Source organism: Neoarius graeffei, chromosome 28 (assembly GCF_027579695.1).
Source record: "Neoarius graeffei isolate fNeoGra1 chromosome 28, fNeoGra1.pri, whole genome shotgun sequence".
Lineage (NCBI taxonomy): Eukaryota > Metazoa > Chordata > Actinopteri > Siluriformes > Ariidae > Neoarius > Neoarius graeffei.
In genome coordinates, this window is record NC_083596.1 from 37940571 (window position 1) to 37964959 (window position 24389).

The 24389-nt window shown below is 42.2% G+C and overlaps 1 protein-coding gene across 2 annotated transcripts in view; it reads right to left on the reverse strand.

The window, feature by feature from the left end:
* dab2ipb (DAB2 interacting protein b) overlaps window positions 1–24389 on the reverse strand; it is a 302663-nt gene that overhangs the window by 256718 nt on the left and 21556 nt on the right. The window lies entirely within an intron of this gene.

Below are 24389 nucleotides of genomic sequence, written 5' to 3' on the forward strand. Positions count from 1 at the left end.
AATTCCAAGTAGCCATGTACTAAAACTATTTTTTTTGGATGGGGGGATGTGCACTGGGTGCGCCCCCCCCCCCTTAAATCCGTGCCAGGTTTTACTTTTTGGCTAGAACTTGAGTGGAAGATTTGAAGTGGTATTTCTAGAATATACTGTATACTGTATTTAGATGGGCGGCACGGTGGTGTAGTGGTTAGCACTGTCTCCTCACAGCAAGAAGGTTCTGGGTTCGAGCCCAGTGACCGACTGGGGACCTTTCTGTGCGGAGTTTGCATGTTCTCCCCGTGGGTTTCCTCCGGGTGCTCCGGTTCCCCCCACAGTCCAAAGGCATGCAGATTAGGCTAATTGGTGTCTCTAAATTGACTGTAGGTGTGAATGCGAGTATGAATGGTTGTTTGTGTCTATGTATCAGCCCTGCGATGATCTGGCGACTTGTCCAGGGTGTACCCCGCCTCTCGCCAATAGTCAGCTGAGATAGGCTCCAGCTTGCCCGTGACCCTGCACAGGATAAGCGGTTACGGATAATGGATGGATGGATTTAGATGTAGTTGCATGCAATAAATAAATTTAAGTACTTTTACTACTTCTGCTTCCTTCCCATGAGTTTCTACATTTGTTTTTACTTGGCTGGTAGAGCAATCTCTGCTCTAGACAGATCATGACATTTCACAGATGTTCAGACCAGTGTATGAAATCAAATTAATAGTCATGTTTACAGAACCATTCATGGACACACTCAACCTTATTGCATTGTTCATTTTCCTTGCTGCAATATCCTGTATCCGTCCATTACCAGATGGATCAGCTGCTACCATTACGGGATCCACCAGCAATCCTGTATCTTTCAGCATAAAAATCACACTCCTGTTTCAGCCAGGGCTCATCTGCAGGTCATCACACCAGCAGCAGCAGCACAAAGGATGTGAGGTGGAGTTTTCTGAACAATTATCTTTCCATTAGTATGGGAAAAAAAATCAAATGACCAGTTTTTCCATTTCTCCCACTGTGACCTCAGAAAGCTGTTCATCATCAGCACACTTTGGTAACCATAGAAACATCATTCAGAATTATTTGTTAAATATGACAAAGTAAGATTCTTCAATTAGTGAGTTTAGTTGTTCAGATGTCGTGATTATTGTTGTACAAGATTGTGTGTGATGATTAATTGTTGTACAAGTTGTTTGCATTTGATGATTATTTGTTTGTGGTGTGTAAGAAGTTTTGTATGATTATTTATTTACTCGTTGTACAAGATTACTGTGTGATGATTATTTGTTTATTTCTTGTATAGGATGTTAGTGTCTGTGATAATAATTTGTTTATTTCTTGTACAGGATGTTAGCGTGGGCGGCACGGTGGTGTAGTGGTTAGCGCTGTCGCCTCACAGCAAGAAGGTCTTGGGTTCGAGCCCCGTGGCCGGCGAGGGCCTTTCTGTGTGGAGTTTGCATGTTCTCCCCGTGTCCGCGTGGGTTTCCTCTGGGTGCTCCGGTTTCCCCCAAAGACATGCAGGTTAGGTTAACTGGTGACTCTAAATTGACCGTAGGTGTGAGTGTGAATGGTTGTCTGTGTCTATGTGTCAGCCCTGTGATGACCTGGCGACTTGTCCAGGGTGTACCCCGCCTTTCGCCCGTAGTCAGCTGGGATAGGCTCCAGCTTGCCTGCGACCTTGTAGAAGGATAAAGCGGCTAGAGATAATGAGATGAGATGAGGATGTTAGCGTGTGTGATGATTATTTGTTTATTTATTGTATACGATGTTAGTGTGTGTGTGATTATTTGTTATAGATGTTTGTGTGTGATGATTATTTATTTGTTATATAAGATGTTAGGTGTGTGTGTGTGTGTGTGTGTGTGAGATGATTATTTGTTTATTTCTTGTATAGGATGTTTTTGTGTGTGATGATTATTTGTTTAATTATTATATAGGCTACGTCCTGAGTATGACAAACTGCAATTGGTGATAGGACCACGATTTGGTTGTGGGTGTGTGGCGTGACCCCTTAGCTATCACTACTCCCAGGCCCACTCTGGCCCGGAGCGGCAGCACCTGTAAGGGCTCCAACTGTGGGTCAAATAGTACATTTAGTTTAGCCTAGTTTTGGCTCAGTGAAGTGGATTGTGTAGTGTCGGCAGATGAGCTGGTTTTATTTCCTGGCCAACGCTGGCACACATGAATGACCCAGCTACCCGACTAAGGGTTAAATATTAGGTCAACGGTCTCAATAGCGGGCGAATTAACTGCACCCGGCCCTTCGTGTCAGTTAGGGCGCTCTGGATTTTGTATTGCATGCCGGTTCAGCCAGCGAATGCGGCCATCCAACAGGACGTCGGATTTTTTCTGCCTTCTGCCCGCTGATGGATGGAGGAGAGAGTGGTGACAGTCCTAGGGCAAGCTGTCACTACTATATTCTGCCTAGGTGTTTGCGCCGAGGGCTTGACACCGTCAGCCGCTGGACTACAAACGATCGGATAGGGGTCCTTCGGTAGGGTGTCATGCATCCGAGCAGCCCTATTTAGGGATGGCCTGCTAGCCCAAGCAAAGGGAAGGCCCTAGAAAATGTGGACTAAAAAGTCACCGGTCACTCCTTTTCTCCTGGTCATACAAAAACATTATTCAACAAATTAAATATTGTGTGCTGGAATGTGCACACACTTTGCTCAGGATTCAATACCTTACCTGGTGCACAAACTCCAACTCGAAAAACAGCCGAGTTGGATAGAGAGCTCGCTAGACTTAACATCGACATTTGCGCTCTCTCAGAAACCCATCTTGCTGAGTACATTTACATACATCCACGAAAATGAATATACAGTCTTCTGGCGTGGTTTAGCCACTGAAGATCGAAGGCTCCATGAGGTAGGCTTTGCTGTCAAGAATAGCCTCTTACCTTTCATCGACACCCCAACTTCAACAAATGAAAGACTCATGACAATGAAACTCAACACCTGCTTGGGACTGGTCCATCTGATCAGCGTCTATGCACCCACTCTACAGGCTCCTGATGAAGTAAACGATTCCTTCTATGACCTCCTCCGAAACACCCTTGTGAACATCCCCCGGAAGCATCCTGTGTATGTTCTCGGGGATTTCAATGCTAGAGTTGGGGCTAATCACGATTCTTGGCCCCGTCAGATCGGTATCCATGGCATAGGCAAGGTAAATGAAAATTGTCAGAGAGTGCTAGAGCTACGTGCAGAATTAGACCTCTGTGTGACTAACACGTATTTCAGTGGCTGTAAGATGAAGGTGTCTTGGCACCATTCCCCATCCGGTCACTGGCATCAACTCGACCTCGTACTAGCCAGTCGACGGTTGCTCCAAAGTGTCCATCACACTGGGTCGATGCACAGTGCTGACTGTGACACAGATCACGCTCTTATCCGGTGCATACTTCGACTCTCTAAGCCAACGAGACCAAAGATCATTACCCCTCAGAAGCGCCGCATCCCAAAAATGGAAACCTACAACATGAGTGATCCGGGACTGCTTGAGTGATTTAGAGATGGCCTATTAGTGGCTCTTGATGCCCCTTCGGCCAACGACACAATACCTTGTGACGACAAATGGTCAAAGCTGCGTGACACCTTGCAGCAAGTAGGGAAAGACACATTCATTCTCCAAACTACGAAGCGGCCAGATTGGTTTCAGGCCAATCTAGACAAGATTGGTCCAGTTTTGGACGAAAAGAGGAATTCCGGACTGACCTATGTCAACACACCCAACCCAGTGAATGAAGCAACTATGAAAAAAGCTTGTGCCAATGCACAACGCGTTCTCAGAGAGACACAGAGGGAGTTCTGGGACAATGTTTGTGAAAATGTTCAGAGGTGCGATGACCGTGGTGACATCGCAGGTGTCCACGCAGCCCTGAAGTTTGTTCTAGGGCCATCACCTCGACTGACTGCGCCTTTGAAAGACTCTGATGGTAACATCTTGTTGGAGAAACCCGACCAACTCAAATGCTGGGTTGATCACTTTTGCTCTCTCTACAGCAACCCTGTACCTTTTGATGAATCCACGCTGGATTGCATAGAACAACTCCCGGAACTGACGTACCTTGACGAAGATCCCACCTTGCAAGAAATTGAGAGCACCCTAAAGGACATGAAAAGAGGCAAGGCGCCTGGGAGTGATGGTATACCTCCAGATCTTCTTAAACTTGACATCCCTGTCTTGAAAGAACACCTGCTCGACCTGTTGTTATCATGCTGGCGTGAAGGCCACGTCCCACAGGATCTCAAAGACGCAAAGCTGGTGACCCTCTTTAAGAACAAGGGGTCTAGACAAGTCTGTGACAACTATAGAGCCATTGCTTTGCTCAGTCTTGTCGGTAAACTCTTCGCCCATGTGATTCTGAAGAGATTACAGGTTCTTGCAGACAGAATTTATCCTGAATCTCAGTGTGGCTTCTGAAGGCATCGACATGGTCTTCACTCTCCGTCTGCTTCAAGAGAAATGCACTGAGCAAAATAAACCTTTGCTGGCTGTTTTCATAGACCTAACTAAAGCCTTCAACTCGGTCAGCCGTGAAGGCCTGTATCTGGTATTACACAAGTTAGGCTGTCCACCTAAACTCCTACTGTAGCTATCATCAAGGCATTTCATGACAGAATGTCTGCTTGCGTAGATTTTGACGGTGACCTATCAGAAGCTTTCACAGTGAATTGCAGAGTTAAACAGGGATGCGTGATGGCGCCAACTCTGTTTGGCATCTTCTTATCCACTCTGCTACATATCGCTTTTCCAAACCCTGAAGGCATTGCCCTCAGCACCAGGACCGATGGCAAACTTTTCAATCTTGCTCGCCTCAGGGCAAAGTCGAAAACCAGCATAGTCCTGATACGCAAACTAATGTTTGCTGATGATGCCACGTTTTGCTCTCATAGTGAAGTCGAGCTACAAGGCATGTTTGATGCATTTAGCAATACCTGTGACAAATTTGGTCAAATGATTAGTGTGAAGAAGACGGTTGCCTTCTCAACTAATGCACCCCCTCCTCACATCACCATCAATGAGAGCCCTCTCGACACGGTCGAAGACTTCCATTACCTAGGTTCCGCGGTCTAGTCTTCTGGAAATCTAAACCGTGAAGTTGACTCACGCATTGGCCAGGCTGCCTATCTGTTCGGGAAATTGAAAAGTTGTGCTTGGGACAACAAGTATCTTACAATCCATACCAAAGTGCGCATATACCAAGCGTACTGTCCGCTTTGCTCTACGGTAGTGAGACATGGGCTTCTCATGCTCACGTTGAAAGGAAACTTAACAGCTTCCACCTTAGATGCCTCAGAAAGATCTGTGGGGTTACATGGATGGATAAAGTTCCAAACTTGGAGATCCACAAAAGATGTGGCACCACAAGCCTGTATCCAATCCTGAAACAACGTAGGCTGCGTTGGTTGGGCCACGTGTCCTGCATGGCCCACTATCGTCTCCCCAACCAAATTTTGTATGGTCATCTTGCAGATGGCAAACGTGACAGGGGGCATCCAAAGCTTCACTCCGTCGATGTTTGCAAGCGCGACCTGAAATTATTCAACATCGGAGCTGACTGGGAGAACCTCGCCCAAGGTCATATTTCTTGGCGACACAAGCTCCACCAAGGCACTAAAAAACTTGAAAATGATCTGGTGACAAAGGAGTCTGACAGAAGACGCAAGAGACATGACCTTGCCAAACAACGGAATTCATCTGTGAAACCTGCGGCAAGCTCTGTAAGAGTCGAGCTGGGCTAGTTGCCCACAGTCGTGACCATCGGCGCTGAACAGACCGTCCGACAGGACGTAAAAGACTGAGAGAGATTGTATAGGATGTTAGTGTGTGTGATGATTATTTGTTTATTTCTTGTATAGGATGTTAGTGTGTATGATGATTATTTGTGTATTTATTGTATACGATGTTAGTGTGTGTGTGATGATTATTTGTTATAGAAGATGTTTGTGTGTGATTATTGTTTGTTTATTTGTTATATAAGATGTTACTGTGTGTGTGAGATGATTATTTGTTTAATTCTTGTAGATGTTAGTGTGTGTGATTATTTGTTTATTTCTTGTATAGGATGTGTGTGTGATGATTATTTGTTATAGAAGATATTGGTGTGTGTGATGATTATTTGTTGTATAAGATGTTAGTGTGTGATGATAATTTATTATATGTGATCTTTGCATGTCATGATTATTTGTTGTATGAGAAATTTGAATATGTTTATTTGCTGTACAAGATGTTTGAGTGTGATGATTATTTGTTTATTTGTTGTATAAGATGTTTGTGTTTGATTATTGTTTGTTGCTGTATATTTTTATCTGATGGTTGTTTATTTGTTATACGGTATATGAGCATACAATCATTTGTTTGTTGCTTGTATAAGACGTTTGTGAGAATTTGTTTATTTGTTGTACAAGATGTTTGCATGTGATGATTGGGGTTGTTTTTTCATTATTGGTTATTTGCTTACTCTTGTACCCTGAAGCAACACTGCACTATTCTAACACCACTACTCATAATAACAACAACAACAACAACAACAACAACAGGCCACTGTTCCAGGATAAGCATTAACTGGATGAACTCTAACAGCTGAAACAGAGCTTTAACTGTAGATAACTGTGAAGTGTAACAATAAAGTGACTTGACAGCACAGATGGGGAAGCACACTGATGCCCCAGACACATCAAGCCTTCATGTACTTAAAAACACACAGCTGTGCCCCGTGTCCTCCTCCTCCTCTTCCACCCTGTAGAACTCACTGCACCATGAAAACACTGATCATAACTGACTCACATGCATGTGTTAGGAACTGGACGTTTTAACTATGTATGATTCGCTGCCTCGGTTTCCTATTTTCTGTCCAGAATTTATAAAGTCATTGCCTTTGTGTGTGTTGTGCATTGTGGTGAGAACACACACACGCACAATGACACAAGATAACAGTCAGGAAATTTCTTGGCATCACACTCACAACTATGACAACTGAAAATAATTCTTACTCTCTACTCGAGGATGTGCTTCACACATTGTGGGATGCCAACAGCTCTCTTTTTTTGTACTAAATTAAGATTCAGGCGACTTCGCGCCCTATTTGGAGCACTAGATCCATTTTTCTAGGGGTTTTAAATCCTGGATATTTTTCGTTTGCTTGTTTTTGGAGGTTGCACTGTAAAACTAGGTCCTCATATACACTCCGGTCAGACTATAAATATAACCCATCTATACGATGTTATTTACATATATTTATTCACTGAGCCATTTGAGGCTCCTTCCTCTCATGGAACACAAACTGGTTCAAAATAGATGGTTTTAAAAACTGGGAGAATTTTTAAGCAAGCAGTTCAATTTTGAACAAATTCTGTTAGGTGCTTAAGCAAGATTTCTAATCCTGGCTATATGCTCAAAGTGTGCACCTTTGTCTAAAAATGCCTGCTTAATCATTTTAATAATATAACGAACACACACATATATATATATATATATATATATATATATATATATATATATATATAGGGCGGCACGGTGGTGTAGTGGTTAGCGCTGTCGCCTCACAGCAAGAAGGTCCTGGGTTCGAGCCCCGGGGCCGGCGAGGGCCTTTCTGTGTGGAGTTTGCATGTTCTCCCCGTGTCCGCGTGGGTTTCCTCCGGGTGCTCCGGTTTCCCCCACAGTCCAAAGACATGCAGGTTAGGTTAACTGGTGACTCTAAATTGACCGTAGGTGTGAATGTGAGTGTGAATGGTTGTCTGTGTCTATGTGTCAGCCCTGTGATGACCTGGCGACTTGTCCAGGGTGTACCCCGCCTTTCGCCCGTAGTCAGCTGGGATAGGCTCCAGCTTGCCTGCGACCCTGTAGAAGGATAAAGCGGCTAGAGATAATGAGATGATATATATATATATATATATATATATATATATATGGCTGTCCTTCGTTACCGAGGTTGACTGGCTTGTGTTTGAGTTGAGGCCTAGCTTAAACAGGCTCTCGTGTGGGCAATCAGACCTGCTCAGAATCTGCAGTAACGCTGGCAATTGTTGCATTGGAAAATGCTTGGAGCAGCTGCCGAATGTTTTCGGTCATGTGCACACTGATATTCTTGCTGGCGCAGCTCTTCTACGGCTGACGTGGCCTTCCTCAACAGTCCTCGCCATTTGACTCTCTGGAGTGCCTCTTCCTCCCAGGTATCATGCGGGATGCCTGTTCTCTTTGAAACGCAATTTTTGTCCTCCATGGCTCCTTTTTCCTTGGCGCAGTTCCAAGTAGAACCAGCTTTTGGCAGCCTGCTGTTGGCCATCCGACGTACATGCCCTGCCCAGCAAAGCTGTGACATGATTATTAGGGCTTTAATAATGACTGTGTGTGCACGGTGCAGTACCTCAATATCCAGGATACGATCTTGCCACTTAATGTTGAGGATGGAGCATAGGTGGCGAAGCTGGAGTCTTGTCAGAGCCTTGATGTGTCTGCGGTAAAGAATGGTGCACTCGATGGAATAGAGTAGGCAAGGGAGGACTGCAGCTGAGTAAACCTTCACTTTGGTTTTTGTGTTAATCTCATGACAGCTCCAGAGTCCCTTATGTAGTGCATAACAATATAACGAACATATACTGTACATATTGTACTTGAACTATGTTTTGGGACATAGTGACAATACATTCTTGAATCTGCTTGGTCAGAAAGTGTTGATTCATTCTCTATAACAGCAGCTCTAAAGGAGTTCTGACTGCAAGGTGGATCACAGGTTTATAGATAAAGGTTTTATTATATGGACACAAGTGTTTTACTGGGAAATACACCACTCGTATTTTTCATACGAGCTCCATCCAGGATATGGAGAACCAAAACCGTGACAGAACTCTCTTTATTTTTTTCGCGGTGTGGTTTCCATCAAATCCTGCACTCTGATTGGCTGGCAAGCGGGTCCGTATCCTACGGTACAGACCCCAGTTACGGACCCCGGTTACGGACCTCTGGCGACTCGCTTGTTCACAACAACAACAAACATAGTAGAATTTTTTGTCGACACTTATCTTTTTAATAAGATTTATTTATAAGATTATCAAAAATCTTATAAATTTTTGCCAGCATTTTTCAGGAGAACAGCATTAATTTTACAGCATGGATAGCGATAACGACAGTGTTCACAGCGAAAGCGAGTTTTACTACCCTGAGGAAGATAAAATAAAACATTTCAGGAGAAAGCTAAAAACCTCTAACTTGCTAACGCTGAGCAAAAACATGGCTGAATCCTGAATGACTCAATTTTGTATAAACAGGGGACTACATAGGCACCAAAATGTAGTTTTTATTCCTGCCATGGAAGTGCACTTGTATACCGAGTAGGAAGCCATTTGCAGTACAGCCGTGAATGAGGATTCAAAATGGCGGCTCGCCTCGGCTCGGTTTTCCCTTTCGGGCGCTCTTGTTTTCTGTTAGAATTTGGTAAAGAAAAAAATAAATATATTATTTACCAGCTTAAGGTCGGTCCATATGGTGAAATACCGTGACCTCGGCCTTGAATACTGACCTCGGCCCAGAGGGCCTCGCTCAGTACTTTCAAGACCTCAGTCACGGTATTTCACGATACAGACCTCCCAGCTGGTAAATAACATATGTTACTCGTGAGGAAATTGATGAATTGTTTTGATAAATTTGGGTACTGTTTATTTGTTTGTGAATGGGTCTAAAAAGAAAAAAAAACACGCTGGTTTGAAGATATGAAGTTTGTCTTCTCATGCTGAAAAACTTGCATTTTTCATACGAAATACATCGTGGATCTGAGTGACATATTTAAATAATATTGGCTGGCTTTGAGTGGTATATCAGATATATTCCATTCAGCTAGCATGATATTGAACGAGTCGAAGATGAGTAGCTGAAAGGAATATATCTGATAGACCACGAAAAAGAGCTAGCCAATATGATTTTTATTATACATACATACTTTTCATATCAGCATTCTCAAAGGCCAACGCTAGCTTACTCAGTGCTGTTAGTGCGGCAGTACAGTTACCTTCCAGCTGGTGTAGTGTTAGCGATGGCCAGTGCGATGGCCAGTGCTAGCGCAGTCAAGGCGAATATTATTATTTTCCCTGTGTAATTTACTTAGTTACTTTGAAAATCAACATCCACAACTACACACAACAGAGCCACCTGGCAGCCAAATTTCTCTCAAAATCTTCTGCTTTTAATGAAGCAAACCTCGTGGCCATGTTTATTTACAAACTGTCACAGTTACTCACTAGCACGGAAGTTTTACATCTCCGACATGTCTCTTTTCCAGTTTTTCAGTGTCCATTGGTATGTTTTTCTCTTGTAAATGTGAGTGAAGAATATATAATGAAGTTTTGGTAGTCTTTCAGTATTCAGCGCATCTTTAGTTTCCGTTTTCAGTTTATTTATTTAGTGCTTAATTTTAGCATAGCTAATCCTAGCAGTAGCACTGGATTAACCCCGTCTTCTCTCTTTCCCGGCGGACAAAGAAATGATTGTGCGCATGCACAGCAGAAAAGTTGTCATTGGATATTCGTATGAGCTCTGACGTGTGACGTCGTATTGTCTTGACAACATGCAATATTGTAACAGTATTGCACACTCATTCTCCATTGGGGAGAGTGGCATAATACATGTAGGATAAGTGGTATGATAATAATATTGCATGCCATCAATAAACCCACCAGAAGGGAATAGAATGCATGTTTTTACTCCATGGAACTAGTGGCCCATATGTATAATAAATCCCAATATTTCACTCCGATGATGTCACTCCCAGTGTTTTCCCACTGACTAGACTAGACTTGGGATTAACTTGTTTCATGGACGTTCCACAGCATTAAATATAACTATAATTATTTTTTTCAAGCATGATGCGTTGGTTGTTAATGAATGAATGAATGAATGAATGAATGAATGAACGAAATCAGAAAACTGTAGTTTGTGGCACGCAATTATTCGAAAATAACCAATTTTGGGACGGGAACATCATGACACCATATTGCTGGTTATCATCACCAATCAGCAGCACCCCCTGTCATGTTCCTTATGAGTAAGTAAGACCTCCTGTTTCTTTTTAAAACATGAATCAGTCATAACAAGTGAAAAGTCATAACAAGGCTATTGTTTGCCCTCTCATGAACCATATTATGAGGGTACAAACAGAATGGCGTGTGATTAATGACTATACGGGTGTGAATGACTCAGACCTATAATGGTCAGATCTCCACAATATGCCTGGGTGAGTCTCTGATGATTAATGGATTATTTTTTATCAGCACAGCAAGAGGACTAAATTACCAACAATCAACATCCTGTGTCAGTAACACAACACACACACACACACACACAGCAGATAAGTATATTACATCGATATTTCGCTTTTTAAAGACATTGATTGGTGCTAAGAAGTGCAACAATAATACTTAAACTTTGGTTTGCTTCCACTGGCTCCCAGGATTCAGTTTAATGTTTAATTATTATATTAATTTTAAAGACTCCTTACTTTATACAGTACTGTGCAAAAGTCTTCGGCACCCTATTTTTTTCAAACAGACTTTGTTTTAGATTTCTATTTTATGACTACTGCATTATTGAGTCAGTACAAAAACATTAGAGTTCCAAACGTTCCATTTTCCAGCATAAAATTAAATGTTACCGCAAAATTATTTTGCATCTGAGCAGCAGATTACATAAGAGACCATTTTTCAGATTAAAAAAGAAAACATAACGAAGGCTGCTGGGTTTTGGTGCAAAATTAAGAAGCAAGTGTGACAGTCAAAGTGTCTAGAAGAACTGTGGCTGGTTCTGCAAGATACTCAGTAAAACCTACAGCTCATTTCCGCATAAAACTGCACTCACTGTACCTGAGACTATTTTTTTTGTAAGCAAAGGGTCGTCTCACACCAAATATTGACTATTTTGTTTATTATGGCTTACTGCTTATAGTATTTTTTTAATGTTGCAACATTTCATTTCATTATTTTTAAGCTATTTTTGGTCTACAGCATTTCTTTACATGTGCCTAAGGTTTTTTTGCACAGTACTGTGTATAGATGATAGCTCACATTTACATGCACAAAATATTCCCCTTTTAGCCCTTATTCGGAAAAAGATAAATATTGCGACTAAGCTATTTACATGGCAAATGAAAATTCATATTCCTCTAACATTCCTGTTTGTCAGGGTGCAGGCACTTACTGGATGCAGACGCAGGGAAGAACGGGTGTGTCGCAAACCGGTAACCAAATCCAAGTCATAATCCAGACAGCGTAGTCAGGGGCAGGCTAAGGTCGGTCGATGCGCAAACAGTGTAATGGAGACTAAACTGAAATCAAGGTCAGCAATAAACGGAACAATAAGGTCAGAGATACAAAATACAAACCCGAGAGAATAAGGCTCGGTAAAGTCAGGTCACAGGACACTGAGCGATACTTTGCATTGTCCATTTGTTTGTCTGAGTCTTATATAGGTGAGTAGGTCATTATGAAACAGGAAACAGGTGTGTCTAGTATTGCAGGGAGGAGGGCGCTGTGGCGCTTGGGTGTTGTAGTCTAATCATGGCCATGTTTGGAGGCCGCTCTAAACCTTCCCCCCCGAGGCACTCACTCCAGGAGTGACTTCCTTCCCAGGGTGCCCTCTCTTTCTGGGAGATGGTTTGTCGGGATGTTGGCTGTGAAGTTCCTGGGTTAAAAGAGGGTTCAAGATGTCCGTGGCTGGCACCCAACTTTGCTCCTCTGGGCCGTACCCCTCCCAGTCCACTCGATATTCTAGTCCGCCTTGTCTAGAACGGGAATCAAGGATTTTCTGGACTTGGTAGACGGGTTCTTCTAAGTTCTGAGGTAGTGAAGGTTTGTTGGCAGGTGAGCTGATGGCTAATGGGCCTTGGACTGCTGGTTTGAGGCATGATATGTGAAATGTTGGGGCCATGCAACAATGTGGCGGAAGTTTCAACTTGTAAGAGATTTCATTTATTCTGTTCTGTATTTTGAAGGGGCTTATGTAGCAGGCTTGAAGCTTGTGGCAAGTGCTGATCTGGGGCAGGTCCCTGGTGGATACCCATATGCGGTCGCCAGGAGAATATACCAGTGTTTCTCCCTTATGCCTGTCTGCGTAGCACTTGTATCTGCTGGCTACTTCTTCCAGGCATTGGAGAACTCCCTCCCAAACCTGCTCAGTACTCCTGAACCTTGAGTCGATGGCTGGGATTTGGGTCAGCTGGGTGTATTCTGTGCAGGGGAGAAATTGGGACCAGTCCTGTGGATTCTCCATACAAAATACTTGTAGAACACACCTGATCTCCTGGTTAGCCTGCTGTACTTGTCTGTTTGACTGCGGATCGTATCCTGAGGTTAGGCTTACCGAAACCCCCAGTTTGTTCATGAAGTTGGCCCAGACCTGCAACATGAACTGAGGACCTCTGTCACTCGCTATATCCTCTGGTATGCCATAGTACGTGAAGATGTAAGAAAAGAGGAGTTTGGTGGTTTCGAGTGTTGTGGGAAGCCCAGGCAGGGGAATGAGTTTCGGTGCCCTGGAGAATCGATCGATGATCACCATAATTACGGTGTTGTTCTGAGATTTCGGGAGATCTGTAATAAAGTTTATAGCTATGTGGGACCAGGGTCATTGCAGTATGGGTAGGGGTCAAAGCTTGCCAGCAGGGGGAGGCTCTAGGTACCAAACTGAACATGAGGAAACAAATCAGCTAATCTCAGTTAGCATGTTCTCCCACCAATATTTGTTTCAGAGGAGTTGGTAAGTTATCTGACTGCTTGGATGTCTGGTTGTGGGAGATGAGTGAGCCCAGGTGATGAGCTGCCCTCGGAAATCTGGTGGTACATACATATAGCCGGGAGGACAGGAATCTCTGGCAGGTTGTGTGGCTGGACCTGGGCTATGGCTTTGTCAATTTCCCAGGTAAATTAATTAATGAAGCAGTTGGAAGGTAAAATGGGAGTGGGTTCATTGTCAGAGCTGGTTGTGGTGTGTAATCTGGAGAGGGTGTCGGCCTTGGTATATTTGGAACCTGGACGATAAGAAATGGTGAAGCGGAATCGGGTGAAAAACAGGGCCTATCATGCTTGCCAGGGATTGAGTCATTTGGCTGTTTTGAGGTATTCCAAATTTTTATGGTCTGTGAAGATAAACTGATGGGTCGCACCCTCTAACCAATGTCTCCATTCTTCTAGAGCGAGCTTATAGCAAGAAGTTCTCAACTGCCAATGTCATAGTTTTACTCGATCGGAGAGAGTTTTTTTTTTTAAAGAACGCGATAGGGCACAATTTGGGCTTTTCCCCTAGGTATTGTGACAGAACCCCTCCCACCCCTATTTCAAGAACATCCACTTCCACTCGGTCAGGACACCGAGTGATACTTCGCATTGTTTGTTTGTTTGTCTGAATCTTATATGAGTAGGTGATTATGAAACAGGAAACAGGTGTGTCTAGTCTTCCAGGGAGGAGGGGCACTGTGGTGCTTCAGTGTTGTAGTCCATCGAGGCTATGTTTGGAGACCGTTCTGAACTTGTGCTTTCAGCGCTATTACTGACACTGATTACATGTAGTCATTTATACTCCGACTGTCTAGAGGCCGTATATCGCAAACTGCCACAAAACCCCCAACTGAGACACATATTCCAAAACGTGCTGTATCGTAACGTAAATGTGTCCAAAGAATGCTCCTAAAACCCAAATAATATCAGCATATCCCCCATGTGTTAATCAGAAAATGCCCAATTCGGAATATCCAAACAGAATATGCTGTTCACATGACCTCTACCAAATTCTGAACAATAGTGGAATATTAGCGTACATGTAATCATACTTAATGTTTGAGGATGTTTGCTAGTAAGTGGAAGAAAAATCAGTTTGATTCTTAGCCTTCAACTGCTTAGCTATATCGTTGGAGTTCATACCTATTCATGAAAAATACTGGCAAATAAATATATTAAGAAACTAAACAATCTTCACCTGCCCAGTTTCAGGCGACCTCTTCCCACTGTGTAGCCTCATATTCCTGTTCTTGACTCTTGTTGTAACTCATCTGCCTCACATTTTGACACGGTGTGCATTCTGAGATGCTTTTCTGCTCACCATGGTTGTAAAGAGTAGAAACCTTTATTCGTCACATGCACACTTCAAGCACAGTGAAATTTATCCTCTGCATTTAACCCATCTGAAGCAGTGAACACACGCGCACACACACTCAGAGCAGTGGGCAGCCACACCAGAGCGCCCGGGGAGCAGTCAGGGGTTCGGTACCTCGCTCAAGGGCACCTCAGCCCAAGGCCGCCCCACGTCAACCTAACTGCATGTCTTTGGACTGTGGGGGAAAACGGAGCACCCGGAGGAAACCCACGCAGACACGGGGAGAACATGCAAACTCCACACAGAAAGGCTCTCGCCGGACACTGGGTTCAAACCCGGAACCTTCTTGCTGTGAGGCGACCGTGCTAACCACTACACCACCGTGCTGTAATTATTTGAGTTACCATATCCTTCCTGTCCACTCTAGTTTTCTGTAGAGTACAGTAACATGATAAAAAAAATTATATATTCTACTTATACTCTATTTTTCACAGACAATACACACTCACTGGCCACTTTATTAGGTAAACCCATTCATCTGCTGTTTGATGCAGTTCTCTAATCAGACAATCCCTTGACAGCATCACAATGCATAAAATTATGCAGATACAAATCAAGAGCTTCAGTTAATGTTCACTTGAAACAGAATGGGGAAAATTGTGATCTCAAAAGCCCTATTCGCACGGGATAAGTATTACCTGTGGACCTCTGGTAATTCGGAATAATTACAGAGAATGTCTGAGTTCTTAGTCCCTTGCGAATGCGCCATGTCCGTAATTTGCCAAGTAATAATTCCGCCGTGAATTACCTACTGTGTTTTGGCAAAACACAGACGTCCAGTGGTAATACAAGTTCCGTGTGAATGCGCATGTCTGTGTTTGTAATTATTAAACGCGCGTCTCTTGTACTTTTCTGGAGTGAATAATGGAGGATACGGGCGAAATTTTGATAAACAGCATTTCAGGGGCAAGTGGTAGTAGGCCTATCCCGTATTTGAACCAGATAAGCAGAAACAGCTCCAAGAAGAACTCCAAGAAGAAAGCACGAAGAATCTTCAACTGGATGGCTTGTGTGGCAGCATATGGTAAGGAGCCACGCTAACCCCCATGACACAGCAATACGAAGATATTTTGGTTAACGGAGGGAAGACAAATGTTCGTTTAGCAAAATACCCGGCTATGTGTAAACAGCGCCATAAACTGCCTGTTCACTTACACTGTCATCTCGAGACTGTTTTCATTTGCAGTGACCCCGCCTTCTCATTTTGAGAGCGTGGAGCAAACATACTGCATCCCTATCATATGCGTTTCCCCTCTCTTAATTTGGATACAGTGCTATTCTTATGCCTACTGTGTTTTCATCCTATCTTATTAATGCACCATTAATGTACTACAGTAATATGTTGGCACTTCCAACATGCTACAACTGTACTGATTGTTGCCAAACGCACCTTTATTCTAACCACCTACCCAACCTTGTTTATAGCTGATATCTGGTACCCTGATAGAAGACCCAGGGAGAGAGGCCTGTCCTTCTGGGAAGTGGAGGTGCTGGAGAACTTTCAGGAGAAAGACTGGTACCAAAACTTCCGAATGCCCAAAGAGGCCTTTGAGAAGCTGTGTGACCACCTGCGCCCAGTGAATTACAGACTTTTGCTTATCCCGTCCGAATGCGCCACACAATAACACAGAGGTGCGGGGGTAATTGTGAATTACCAGAGGTCCATAGGTAATACTTATCCCGTGCGAATAGGGCAAAAGTGTGACTTTCTTTCACTGTGGCATGGGTGTTGGTTTGAGCCAGATGGACTGGTTTGAGTATTTCAGAAACCGCTGATCTCCTGGGGTTTTCACACACAACAGTCTCTTCTAGAATTTACACAGAATGGTGCGAAAAACAAAAAACATTGAGTGAGTGAGCAACAGTTCTGTAGATGGAAATAAACGCCTTGTTGATAAGAGAGGTCAGAGGGAAATGGCCTGAATGGTTCGAGCTGCCAGGAAGGATATAGCAACTCATAGCAACTCTTTACAACAGTGGTGAGCAGAAAAGCATCTCAGCATGCAACAGCAGAAGACCACATTGCGTTCCACTCCTGCCAGCCAAGAACAGGAATCTTAGAATCAAGAACAAGTTCCTATTAAAGCAGCTCAATATATTTTATTTTTCTAAATAGTTTCTCCTGACTGTCCCATGAATATATTTTACACAAGATGCAATATAATAATGAAGAAGCTATCGAGCCTAGACATAGCCTTGATCACCAGCTGCTAAGTCCCAAAGGCCAGGATAAAAACAAAGAGCAAGATATACAATATACTTTATGACACTCATTCTGCTACCATTTGTTGCAGATTACAGGGAAAAGGGCAGAAAGATGATTCCCACATGGTCTCATGACATCAGGGCTGTTGGCCTTGAGCCACATTGATACACTGATACCCTTTCTGTCAATCTGATCTTTTCTTTTAAAAAAGAAAATGTAAAATTCAAGTGCAATTATGCAATACATTGCTAGAACATGGATGGATGGATGGATGGATGGATGGATGGATGGATGGATGGATGGATGGATAGATAGATAGATAGATAGATAGATAGATAGATAGATAGATAGATAGATAGATAGATAGATAGATAGCGCTCCTGTACACTTTCACATTCCAAATATCCAATCCAAAGAAGATCTGACAGAAGGTTATGGCAACTCAAATAACCACTTTTTACAACTGTTGTGAACAGAAAAGCATCTCAAAACAAAGAACATCTTTGCCCATCTTCAGCTACCCACTTATATATTTATTTATCAGACATTTTGTTTCGGAAAACATATGCAATCCAAGCATATAACTAAGCAGCTGAGGGTTGTTTGCTTCCACGACAGTTTTCTTACTGCCGCTTGGCACGCTTATAAAAAAAAAAAAAAATAGCTGACTTGTCTATCGACACGCTAGCTCTCGGCCTGCTAGGATTTTCTTGTTCGCAGCCTTGGCATGTCTGATTCTTCTATACTCTGCCTACATCACCATTATAGCTCCATTTGTAAAATTTGTTCCTTGTTTTGTACTCTTTACATTTGTGTAACTTGCAACAATATCCAGTGCATACTTTAATAAATGGTGGGATAAGGTTCTGTAGAGAATACACCTGAAAGTATTTAAACAATTTTAAACTGGGGTGAACAACCACTAACAAAGCATCGACCTGACGGACACAAAACATGCACTTGGAGGAAAGGTTTTCCCTGCGGGAAAGGGGAAAATTGGGTGTTGGGGGAAAACAGTGGAGGCAGTTAACATTCCACAGTCACAGTCTGTTCAGGATAAAACAAAAGACAAAAAGAAAAGCGAACAGGAACAATGCACATATAACTGGGAATGAACCAGTTTAATTCTCTCTATTTGAAAGGCCAGGGAGAACAAACAAGTGACACTTCGACAGATATGGATATAACATCTATGTTAACATTTCGAGGTGTTGCTACAGCAACAAAGACGCAAGAAAACATAAGGAGAAACAACTAGGCTGTGTAAACTGTACATTTACAAAGACTTAGTTTTTTTAAATTGTAAAGATCAGGTAAATTTGGAGGAGGAAAAACAATTAATCATGGTTTATTTTACACAAAAGGATTAATTTGCTTAAATTATTTTTATAAATTACACAGCAGAATGTTATGTAAGGATTATATTATATTATATTATCTCATCTCATCTCATTATCTCTAGCCGCTTTATCCTTCTACAGGGTCGCAGGCAAGCTGGAGCCTATCCCAGCTGACTACGGGCGAAAGGCGGGGTACACCCTGGACAAGTCGCCAGGTCATCACAGGGCTGACACATAGACACAGACAACCATTCACACTCACATTCACACCTACGGTCAATTTAGAGTCACCAGTTAACCTAACCTGCATGTCTTTGGACTGTGGGGGAAACCGGAGCACCCAGAGGAAACCCACGCGGACACGGGGAGAACATGCAAACTCCACACAGAAAGGCCCTCGCCGGCCACGGGGCTCGAACCCAGGACCTTCTTGCTGTGAGGCGACAGCGCTAACCACTACACCACCGTGCCGCCCATATTATATTATATTATATTATATTATATTATATTATATTATATTATGTGACATAAGTGTTTTACTGGGAAATACACCACTTGTATTTTTCAAACAAGTTACATCCGGAACATGAAGAATCAATAAATCTCTATATGTCACTTGGGAGGAAATCAATGAATTGTTCTGATAAAATTGGGGACTTTTTGTTTGTGAATGTGTCTACAGTATATAATACTAGAAAAGCACTCGGAGAGCGCAGACCTCCGCCAAGAATCCTTTAAAAAAATCCGGGATCCAGAAGGTGATCCGGATCACCGCCAAAATTTAATGGATTGTTACTTGTGCCCAGTCACACCTCTGGAAAAAATTTCAGAGCAATCCGTTCATAACTTTTTCCGTAATGTTGCTAACAGACAAACCAACAAACAAACAAACAAACAAACAAACAAACCAACGCTACCGAAAACATAACCTCCTTGGCAGAGGTAAAAAAGAAAATCACACATTGGCTCGAAGATATGAAGTTTATCTTCTCATGTTGAAAAACTCACATTTTTCATATGGAAAAACACTGCGGATCTGAGTGACGTATTTCCCTATATTTCACTCCGATGACGTCACTCCCAGTGTTTTCCTGCTGACTAGGCCCATGTTGTCAAAAAAGTGAACCGGTTCAAAATTAAAATTCTTTTGATTAACTTGCATTGGGTTGTTTGTTTGTTTGTTTGTTTGTTTGTTTGTTTGTTTGTTTGTTTGTGGATGTGTCCACACCATGAACATTACATGGTGGCGCTATATCACACTTGTGATATATCTATTCACTACTCAAAGATAAACTTCATCTCTTTGCGCTACTGTGTAATATCCACTATATACTATATTGTACAGCATTATGATAGGGCATGCTGTTATGGGAAAATAATCAACATTGGGGTGGTGAGATGCAACTCAACATACCCCGAGTTACTGAGATCACACTGAAGATGATTATTTTCCTCCAACAGCATATCTGAAATGATTTATAAAACAATTTTTCATCCATTTATACAGTAGTTGCATTTAAATATTGTGGAACATCTATGAAACAAGTTAGTTCCTGTCATCAGCTATGTTAGAACAGCTCAAACAGTTTTTCCCTCAGCAGCTCGTCTTTTTTTTCCCCTGTCTCAAAGTTAATAGGACCAAAAAAATGCAGTAAACATTCTTTTCTAACTTTCCTGTCATGAAAAAAGGTAAAGTTACAACCTGATAGTTACAAAGTGCTGAAGTAGAGATTCTAAGAGGAAAAAAAAGTCTCCTGACAGAAAACTTCACCACATGATGATCATCTGTTTATGTGGCGCGTCCATCATACTGTACAAGTCCCCGTCCAAATTGTTGCTATAGTAACAATAATGTATTACAACGAGCGCATTAATACAATATTAAGTACATCTGGTGTTGCTATCAGAGATCAGAGCTTTTACAGATTATTAATCAACACCATCTGACCAATCAGAATCAAGAATTCAATAATGCTGGAGTATAAGAGCTTTTCTTGATATCGCTTCTTTTTCTTTTTTTAATTTTTATTGATTTACTGACAGTATTGTGTACAATGTGTAACGTGTAAAGAAATTCTGGGAAGCAGAGATCTCATCTCATCTCGTTATCTCTAGCCGCTTTATCCTGTTCTACAGGGTCGCAGGCAAGCTGGAGCCTATCCCAGCTGACTACGGGCGAAAGGCGGGGTACACCCTGGACAAGTCGCCAGGTCATCACAGGGCTGACACGTAGACACAGACAACCATTCACACTCACACCTACGGTCAATTTAGAGTCACCAGTTAACCTAACCTGCATGTCTTTGGACTGTGGGGGAAACCGGAGCACCCGGAGGAAATCCACGCGGACACGGGGAGAACATGCAAACTCCGCACAGAAAGGCGCTCGCCGGCCACGGGGCTTGAACCCAGACCTTCTTGCTGTGAGGCGACAGCGCTAACCACTACACCACCATGCCGCCGGAAGCAGAGATTCTTTCAAGATAATACATGCATAAATAAACAAAGAAAAAGTTACCATATGTCAAATAAATAACTATAAATAGGAGGAAACAGTGAAAAACACGATCAAGTGACCATCTTTTTTCCCCTTGAAAAATGCAACAGCTGTCTTTGATGCTATAATAAAGAAATCAGCTGAATTTTTTTTTCCAAGAATCTTTCTAAGAAATTTTCCCTAGCTTAAAATGACTGCAGGTTGTTCCCAACAGCCTCAATGATTATTATTTTTTTCTGCAAAGTGCTCTATATCTTACTGTAATATTCATATAAAATGTTCTCGGTAACTTTAAAACTCGAACTGTAATGTTTTCATTTCAAAATGTCATCTTTTGATGAAAATCTTCGTAAAGAATCTAATAATTAGAGACACTACAAAAATCGACATTTTTTGTGATTACAGAAACCATCTTGAATGGTCAAATTAATCTAATATTTAAATAATATTGGCTGGGGTTTTGTTGTGGTATATCAGATATATTCCATTCAGCTAGCATGATATTGAACAATTCGAAAATGAGTAGCTGAATGGAATATATCTGATATACCACAAAAAAAGCCATTATTATTATTATTATTATTATTATTATTATTATACATACATATTCGGCGGCACGGTGGTGTAGTGGTTAGCGCTGCCGCCTCACAGCAAGAAGGTCCGTATTCGAGCCCCGTGGCCGACAAGGACCTTTCTGTGTGGAGTTTGCATGTTCTCCCCGTGTCCATGTGGGTTTCCTCCGGGTGCTCCGGTTTCCCCCACAGTCCAAAGACATGCAGGTTAGGTTAACTGGTGACTCTAAATTGACCGTAGGTGTGAATGTGAGTGTGAATGGTTGTCTGTGTCTATGTGTCAGCCCTGTGATGACCTGGTGACTTATCCAGGGTGTACCCCGCCTTTCGCCCGTAGTCAGCTGGGATAGGCTCCAGCTTGCCTGTGACCCTGTCGAACAGGATAAAGCAGCTAGAGATAATGAGATGAGATGAGACATACATATTCGATGGAACAATTATAGATTTTACAAAAAGTTAAGAACAAGGGGGTAACTTACCAATATTGAATGCTGATTCTGATAGAATGTAATTCAATGTTCTGTCAATCCAATGTACTGTACAAAGTCAAAGTTCTAGCAATAAGTCCAAAAAGCCTGAACAACAAACCAACTTATATTCAAGCTATATCCAGGTAGACAGTTCAAGTTCAAATTTACTTTTGGTCATAGTTAATTGTTACATTGCAGTTGTTCAAAATAAAAGGGGTTTATTGAGTGAAGTCCACTTGTAAAAGTCTCCATCACTTTTCCTCACCTCCAAGTAGAACTTTGACAATATCTTCGCTATTGCTCTCTTTTCCAGTTTTTTATGTCCGTTGGTACGGTATGTTCTTCTCTTGTGAATATGTGTGAAGAATATCCAGTGAAGTTTTTGTAGCCTTTCGAGTATTCAGTGCATCTGCTCTTTAAATCTTCAGCTTTTAATGAAGCAAACCTTGTGGCCATGTTTGTAAACAAACTGTCACAGTCACTCACTAGTGTGGAAGTTTTACATCTCTGATGTGTCTCTTTTCCAGTTTTTCGATGTCTGTTGGTATGTTTTTCTCTTGTAAAAATGCGTGAAGAATATATAAAGAAGTTTTGGTAGCCTTTTGGGTGTTTAGTGCGCCTTTAGTTTCAGTGTATTTATTTCGTGCTTAAACCGAGCACTGGATTAACCCCATCTTCTCTCTTTCCCGGCCAACAAAGAAATGATTGTGCGCATGCCCAATAGAAAAATTGCCATTGGATCTTCGCGTGCGACATCGTGTTGTCTTGACAACGTGCAATATTATAACAATATTGCACGCTCATTCTCCATTGTGGAGAGTGGCATAATACATGGAGGATAAGCGATATGATACTATTGCATGCTATCAATAAACCCATTAGAAGGGATGTTGATGCATGTTTTTATTCCATGGAAAAAGTGGCCCACATATATAATAATTCCTATTAGAAGATTACAAGATACCAAATATAAGATTATTAATCCTATTTCCAAACATTTTTAAAACTTATGTCATGCTTTAATGTTTTTTTTTTTTGTCCTACTGTCAGATTGTTTGGCTTCTTTACCTCCACCAACATTGTTGGAAGAGGTTGTGTTTTCACCTCCAGTTGTTTGTGTGTTTGACTTTTCCCAACATACGGTAACTCAAAAAGTAGTGAACAGGTTTGGATGAAATTTGGAGGAAAGGTGGGCCATGGGCCAAGGAACAATTGCTTAGATTTTGATGCCAATCCGGACATGTATGTGGGTTCAGGATTTTTTTTGTCTCTTTCCAACATAACTCAAAAAGTAATGAATGGATTTTGATGAAATTTGGAGGAAAGGTGAGCCATCGGCCAAGGAATAACTGATTAGATTTTGATTCAAATCCAGATATGGGGCTTGGCAGAAGTATGCACTCTACCGTTTGCCCTTCTAGTTTTCGAATGAAATGCTTAAAATGAGCAAAATTATCAAAATGCTGACTATTTTAAGCTTCAAATGAGTAAATCTTGAAAGAGGTTGAATAAATGGATCTTTATGTGAACATATTGATATAAGACACTCCCTACCTCCTTACCCAAACTTTAACCGCCACAACTAAATGCCTACCCCCAACCCTTACCTTAACTCTAACCAAAACCTAATTCTAACCTGATCCCTAAAACTAAGTCTTAACCCTCAAACTGCCCTTTGGAGAAATGAGGACCAGCCAAAATGTCCTCACTTCAAAAAAATGCCCTCTGTTGATGAACATATTCCGGTCCTCAGTATGTAGCAAGTACAAGTATACGCGCACACACACACACACACACACCTATCCTGATGTAACTTCAATGTCAAGCTCAAGCCTCAGCTTCTTCAGCTGTTCTACTCACTTCTGCGTCGTCCTTCACGCACTCATTCTTCCCAGCAAAACTCGATTCCTGATATTCTGTCATTGTGGAGCTCAGTGCATGACCCCCGTGCTCTCCTGGTAATCCCTCGCCTCTCCAAACCCACTTCCTTCCTGCCAGCTGCCGGCTCGCTTGCCATCCCACCCCACACTATTAATAGAGCAACAATGAACTCCAAGGACTGGGTATGGGATCTCTCAACTCAAACCGCCTCAGAATGCTAAGATTATAAAACAGGACAATGCTGAAGGTTGGAGGAGGAAGAGGACGGAGAATGATGCAGCACTGTGACAGGGATTTGGGGCA